The sequence below is a fragment of the Nyctereutes procyonoides genome, unplaced genomic scaffold, assembly GCF_905146905.1.
Source record: "Nyctereutes procyonoides isolate TBG_1078 unplaced genomic scaffold, NYPRO_anot_genome, whole genome shotgun sequence".
In the NCBI taxonomy this organism is placed as follows: Eukaryota; Metazoa; Chordata; class Mammalia; order Carnivora; family Canidae; genus Nyctereutes; species Nyctereutes procyonoides.
The window spans coordinates 30,148-37,810 of NW_026575097.1; positions in this window are offsets into that span (position 1 = coordinate 30,148).

The window sequence follows — 7,663 nt, forward strand, 5'->3', positions numbered from 1 at the left end:
GTAGTATGCAATAGGAGGCTGCACCAGCCCGCTTGCCGAATATGCCTTTCCAGTCTCCAGCTCCTTTTTTTCACTCTACCCATACATTAATTTCAAGGTGACTTTCATATCCTTGATTTTTCAGTTTTCCATCAGTTTTCTATTTCTCTATCCCAGCCTCATTTTCTTCTGCATTTTATCCTGAAACTGTGCACCTCATTTTCATCTCCTTTCTCCAGTAGCCTCAGCAGCTCTGTCTCCCTCTGTTTCTCACTGCTTGCACGTTGAAACCTAGTCGTCAACCTGGATTATCTGTTTAACCATGTTTGGACAACCGACCACCACTAGAGGAAATCACATAGCTGTGGAAGGATGGGCCAGAACAGATTTATAGTTTCTAGCTTCAGTTGGGTACTTAAGTCTTCCTGGACATCCTTAAGCTTTTCATCAGTCTCTCTTCTATGCGTTATTATTCTAGGCTCCGATAATTCTTCTCAAATTCCCTAGCCTGCTCCTATCCTTTGATTCACAGAAGTTGACTCTGCTTTGGAATTCACAGAGAAAACAGACCAGAGTAGGAGGACTCTTCTAGTTTCTCAACATTTCTGTGTCCACTCGAGCTTTTCTCTCCCTTCCTTCTCAGAGGAAGCAGACATTCTTTCTGCTAAAAAAAAAAAAATCCCTCCTACTTTGCTATGGGTGCCATCATCCCCGTTTCCTCAGGGGCATCAATCCATCAAATATCACGGCTGACTCTTGTAACTGCAAGATTCCTATAACTACTCCTTTCAATGCGTTTCCATCTCTCCAACCGAAAACAATTAATGAACCCAGAACTCATTTCAGTCTGGTATATTTTTCTAGGCATCGCACCATATAATTCTGTCCATTAACAGCCAAGGGTTTCCAAAGAATACCTTTCATCTCTTACTCATGCTGCTTTTGCATAACTCACTGTTACTAGAATCCCATCCCTGGAAATTGCTGGAACGACTTTTGCCAATATTGCCAAAAACTTCCCATTGTAAAATCGAATGATTTATGGTATTTATATAATTAATTTCTGAGGAGTATTTGGTAGTAGAGTTGACTTTTTCATTTTCTTCCCATTAAAGTGCTTTCTTCTCTTGGCTTCTTTGTTTTCTTCATATTTTTTGAATTGTCTATCTTAGCATCCTTTTGGGAGATATATCCTCCACCAGGCTCTCTGTTTTTGTGTTTCCCATGGTTTCATCTGAAGCCCATTGCCTTCTCAAAAAGTATACTGAGTGACAAAGGTGCGGATTCTGCTACCTTTTCTGTCACCTAGTATTACCGTCAGCTGATCCTGTGGTCTCCTCAGGAAGGAAAAGCTTGGGAATCAGGTTTCTGAGGAGACCCATGGCTGTAACAAAGAATTATAGATTGATGACTCACAATGCCTGACTCAAACACAGACTTGCTCCTGTGCTTCTTAGCATGTCTCCAACAGTTCTATGATTGCTCCTGTTTACTGGCCAGTGGCACCTCAAATTAAACGTCTTTAAGACTAAACATCATAATTTCTCTGTCCTAAATTAACGGTTTCATTCTATCCCTCCTAGTGAATGTTACTTCAGTTTCATCTAATTTTGTGAGCTAAAAATTGGGAGTCATTTTTATATTATTCTAGCCCTCCTCATTCCTACTATTCACTAAATCCTGTCAATTTCTAAATGCCTCTTCAATGAATTCTGTTCGCTCCATACTCAGACTCTATCTTAGCTGTGTTAGCTTTGTTTTTTTTTTAATTTTTTTTATGATAGGCACACAGTGAGAGAGAGAGGCAGAGACATAGGCAGAGGGAGAAGCAGTCTCCATGCTCCAGGAGCCTGACGTGGGATTCGATCCCGGGTCCCCAGGATCGCGCCCTAGGCCAAAGGCAGGCACCAAACCGCTGGGCCACCCAGGGATCCCATGTGTTAGCTTTGTTTTGCATAAATATCAACTGTTATTATTTCAGTAGGCTTATCATGAATGCTTTTGTCTCTCACTTAACTTCTCTTTATTCTTTTTTTTTTTTTTTTTTTGATGATTATCATGAACATCCAAATTTGAGAACTGTTTCTTTTTTTTTTTTTTATAAATTAATTTTTATTGGTGTTCAATTTACCAACATACAGAATAACACCCAGTGCTCATCCCGTCAAGTGTCCCCCTCCGTGCCCGTCACCCATTCACCCCCACCCCCCGCCCTCCTCCCCTTCCACCACCCCTAGTTCATTTCCCAGAGTTAGAAGTCTTTATGTTCTGTGTCCCTTTCTGATATCTCCCACACATTTCTTCTCCCTTCCCTTATATTCCCCTTCACTATTATTCATATTCCCCAAATGAGTGAGAACATACACTGTTTGTCCTTCTCCGATTGACTTACTTCACTCAGCATAATACCCTCCAGTTCCATCCACGTTGAAGCAAATGGTGGGTATTTGTTGTTTCTAATGGCTGAGTAATATTCCATTGTATACATAAACCACATCTTCTTTATCCATTCATCTTTCGATGGACACCGAGGCTCCTTCCACAGTTTGGCTATTGTGGACATGGCTGCTAGAAACATCGGGGTGCAGGTGCCCCGGCGTTTCATTGCATCTGAATCTTCGGGGTAAATCCCTAACAGTGCAATTGCTGGGTCGTAGGGCAGGTCTATTTTTAATTCTTTGAGGAACCTCCACACAGATTTCCAGCACAAGACTCCATCAAAATCCTAGAGGAGAACACAGGCAACACCCTTTTTGAACTTGGCCACAGTAACTTCTTGCAAGATACATCCACGAAAACAAAAGAAACAAAAGCAAAAATGAATTATTGGGACTTCATCAAGATAAGAAGCTTTTGCACAGCAAAGGATACAGTCAACAAAACTCAAAGACAACCTACAGAATGGGAGAAGATATTTGCAAATAACATATCAGATAAAGGGCTAGTTTCCAAAATCTATAAAGAACTTATTAAACTCAACAGCAAAGAAACAAACAATCCAATCATGAAATGGGCAAAAGACATGAAGAGAAAACTTCTCTTTATTCTTAAAGATCTAATTGTTCACACTCTCGTGTGAAATCTTCAAATTGTTCTTTATTCCATTTAAGATCGAATTTAAACAATCTTGGGTACAAACAAACAAACAAATATGTATTTGTCTTGTTCTGTCCTTCCCATGTCTTTCCTTCCAGGCAGCCCCTTTTTGGACCATACCCTAACGCATGCTTTTTGAATTTTCTGTGTCTCTGCGCTATACTCCCTTAATGCTTCCTTTCTGGCTTTAGGAATCACTGTAGATGTAATTTTGCAAAAGCATTTTGATGGTCCCCAGGAATCGACTCCCAACCACACTTACTGAATTCTTTTGTGCTGCCCTTCTCACACCTTGTTTTTATCTGAGAGTATATCACTGATGATGCAGTATCCTCAGTATATTTTAATAGTTTGATAACTTTCTGTTTGTGAAAATGTGAGACCTTTGAGGACAGGACCTGTATCTTTTCCTGAGTGTCTAGCATCTTGTATAGTGCCTCTAAAATATATCTAATACAAAATAAAAGGCTGATCAATGAATTAACTCTAGTGGCTTCCAAAGTCCGATGAGTTCTATAAAAATACTTTACAAATTTGTGTGAGTGTGATTTTAAAGGTGGGTGAGACTGGTCATTCATGGACCTAGAGCTCTGTTTTTAACTACTGTCCACCATAAATTTATAAATGACACAAACCTTCTCTAATCTCACTTTAGATAGCATGTATTTATATCAGAATGATGTGAACAAGTTTGCTGATGATTAATGAGTTCGGTGGGAAAAAAATGTGCCTTGCGATGTCAGGATAAGTTTTCTTGCTACAAACTTCGACAATAAATATTGCTACAAAGTTGGACAATAAATATTGTGATGTCAGGATAAGTTTTCTTGCTACAAACTTGGACAATAAATATTGTGGTTCTAAATCCCAGTTACATAGCCTGAGGCTTCTTTTGGTGTAACCCTTCCTTGGTTAATCTAGGCCAGTGTTTCCCACTATGGCTGTATACTATAAATATCTGGAGTTTAAAAAACACAGATTAGCAGTTTCCAGGCCAGACCAATTAGAGAAATCCCTGGATATAGAGTTCAAGCGTGGGCATTTTTTAAAAAGTCAAATATGAGTATTACTGACAGAGACCCAGTGGCCTAACACAGTGACACTTTTGTATTTTAAAAGCAGAAAAAAAAGCCACAATCCTCTGTTCTTTGGAATAGGGAGCTGAGAAGAGTCTGTAACTCAGTACGGTAGTATAGTTTTCGATCAAGGCGATGTTTTACTAAAAATATTCACAGATAAGTAGGGAAAAGGAAGTTTTAGAATGGTACCATAAATAATTCACAAAAATTACAAGATCTTTGATTCAATTTAAGTGTGTTCCTAGAAAACCAAGTTGATAAAATCTCATCTAAAACTTTTGATGTGGAAACAAACATATAATGATACATGAACTTTTATTATTTTTTTCTCCTGATTCCATTGAGTAGAGGATATGTCTAAGATTTTTAGTTTCCAGAGGTTCAATTCATTTTTCTTTCCATTCAAACGTCAAGTTTCCTCTAATTGAAATTCAATCTAGTAGTAGTAGTAGTAGTAGTAGTAGTAGTAGTAGTAGTAGTACCAAACTGTAAAAAGCTATTAGGAACATAAACTCATTGGTTTCCATTAATGGCATTAGTACAATAAAAGTTTGTCTCCAGCATTTTTGTTTCTGGAGAGCTCTAAAAGCTGAAAAGCTTAATCTCTGAACACATTGTTTTTATTTGCAGGACAAAAATGAAATAGGTTTACTTTGAAATTAGAAATTGCTAATCCTATGTCCTAGAGTTGTTAACAGTGAGTCACTGTTTACAATTGGATTATCCACTGAACCAAGGGCCACATACCATGTGTGATGGAAATTGAAAAAGCCTGTATGACTAGCTGCCATTGATTTGATGTTACTGCTCAATGGTAAATGTGGCATCTCTTTAACACTATACTCTATAGCTCTAGTAAAGTGTACTTTCATGATTAGAAGCACATGAAAGTAAGTCCTTGGTGAGGAGAAAATTTGAAATACAATTATAATATTAAGGAGACTGACTTAACTTTTGGCTGCCCCAAAATAATAATTATTTTTTCAGGAAAGCATTTTATAAAAATATGCAGGTGTTATCAAAGTCATCATGTCTTTCTGGGAGATAACTTTTTTTTTTCATGTTGTTTCCATTACTGGATAACATGTGAAACATCAACTCATCTCCTGGTCCTCATGTTAGGATGGACAGGTTATCTTCAGTCTTTTTATGTAACAGTATATTACTCAGGGTACTGCAGAGAAGTGGAGGGTGTGTGTGTGTGTGTGTGTGTGTGTGTGTGTGTGTAAGTAATGGCATGAGTACAATAAGAAATTCATTTCCAACATTTTAGTTTGTATATTTTCATCAGTATCTATCTATATCTCTCACTATTTATCCATGTATCAGGAGATTTATTATAAGGAAGTGAGGAATGGGCTCATATAATTGCAGAAGCTGGCAAGTCCCAAGATCTGTAGGGTAACACAGAAAGTAGAGACCCAGGAGAGCTGATGGTATAGTTCGAGTCCAAAGGCCAGCAGAGTCAAGATCTAGGAAGAGTTGATATTTTAGTTCAGGTCTGAATGCAGGAAAAAAGCTATCTTCAAAATTTTTCCTTACCTATCATTTGTAATTGAGTTCTCTCTCTGTCTACAAACACACAATTGAAATACAACCTTTTTTACTACTTTGTTTTACTTAAATATTGGCAATAATAGAGCATTCATATGGTGTGTGTGTGTGTGTGTTTGTCTGTGTGTGTGTGTGTGTGTGTATAAAATTTGGGAATGGGGTGGGATCCACTGCAACCTTTAATTCCAAGCACAGCCTGCCCTTCCCAGCATTATCATACACATAGTAGAAAGGGATGCCAGTGTCTGGGCAAGAGCAAAACTGAGACCCAGATATTCCTGTATTTGTAAATAAATAAATAAATAAATAAATAAATAAATAAATATAGAAATGTGTATATATATGAAATATATATATATATGAAATGTCAAATTATATTCACATATATATTTGTAGAGAATGAAACAATGACAGTGTGATTTAGGTTGGGCAGAGAGATAGGTGAGGAAAACAAGGGGGAAGTGCTCCAATAAATTGCCATTCTTTAAAGAGTATGTTGGCGGATGCATGTATATGAGTGGGGCTTGTTAGCCAAGATGCTGAGAAATGTCCTTGTAACCGTTTCTCTTAATCTCATCCAAAGAAGTGTGAAGGTTTGGGTTCTGCCCAGGACCTGAGTTGGTTCTAGAATGTAGAGTTCACGTTGACTTGGCCTTGAGTCTGATGGTAGTCTGGGGTTTTGTATAGACGACATCTCCAACTTAAACCAAGGCTTCTGAGGAAGTCAGTACTGGAGCAAGAGACTTCCATTCTTGAGGGTGGCAAGTAAAGGAGGGTAAACTAGAGATCAGGGCAGCCTCCCTGCTAGAGATCTCCTTGAGCTGGAGCCTCCTTCTGCTGGAGTCAGAAGAGTAGAAGCCCAGGTGTAGGGCAAGCTATAAAAGTGGAGATGAGGGATCCCTGGGTGGCGCAGCGGTTTGGCGCCTGCCTTTGGCCCGGGGCGCGATCCTGGGGATCTGGGATCGAATCCCACGTCGGGCTCCTGGTGCATGGAGCCTGCTTCTCCCTCTGCCTGTGTCTCTGCCTCTCTGTCTCTCTCTGTGTGACTATCATGAATAAATAAATAAAATCTTAAAAAAAAGTGGAGATGAGGATAAGAGCTTGGCACACAGGGTCTTGGAGTTTCTTTGCCTGCCTGGCTGCTTCTCACACTCACCAATCAGGGCCAAGGGTTCTACTCACCTAATGGTCAACAAACCTGACAGGACTGACCACTGGAGCCATGTTCATTTTTTTCTTAATTGATCCTCTTCTTGTGGGTGTGGGCAAAACCATAACTTTGTGCCCAGACTGGGTTTGCCTTTTGCATTGAGTGCCAGGGAAGAGAAAGAGCACGCCTACCCCCTCATTATGGGGGAGAAAGTCCATGTCTCACAACCCCAGGTCTGCAAAGTTCTTGGCCGCCTCTCCACTTGAGGAATGGAGCCAAATCCAGCTCTGTCCCACCTCCCTGCTCCCCTGAGAGATGATCACTCCCTGCTCACTATAGGAAAAGGAAGCCTTGGGATCAGTGATCCCAGCTCCAGAGCCCTGAAGCAGTGAGGATGAGCACCAGTCATGGAGAGTGATGGTGGGGACAAGCAGAAAAGATAATACTTTATCTTGAGTTTGTTCTGCTTTAACAGAGCCAGTTTGTTAAATTATTCAGGAGATATGGAAAATACCTCTGATAAATCCTCACTTGACAGACACATCTCAAACCTCATCTCATCCACATCTGGAGGAAACTCGGTTTACCTTTAATTGGTTGCTACCAGCATTTCATAATGACAGATCTACAGGCTGGCCTTCCAATCTCACTCCCCACGGACTGAAGCCTGTGAACTGTAGCTAGCTCAGCGTGGTCTTGCCTCAGTCAGGGAGAGAACACTTAGGTGACCTAGAATGCAGGGAGGTTTCAAAGGGTGTCTGATCCAGTAGGGACTGAGTTTTCCTCATGTAGGCGATGACTCTTT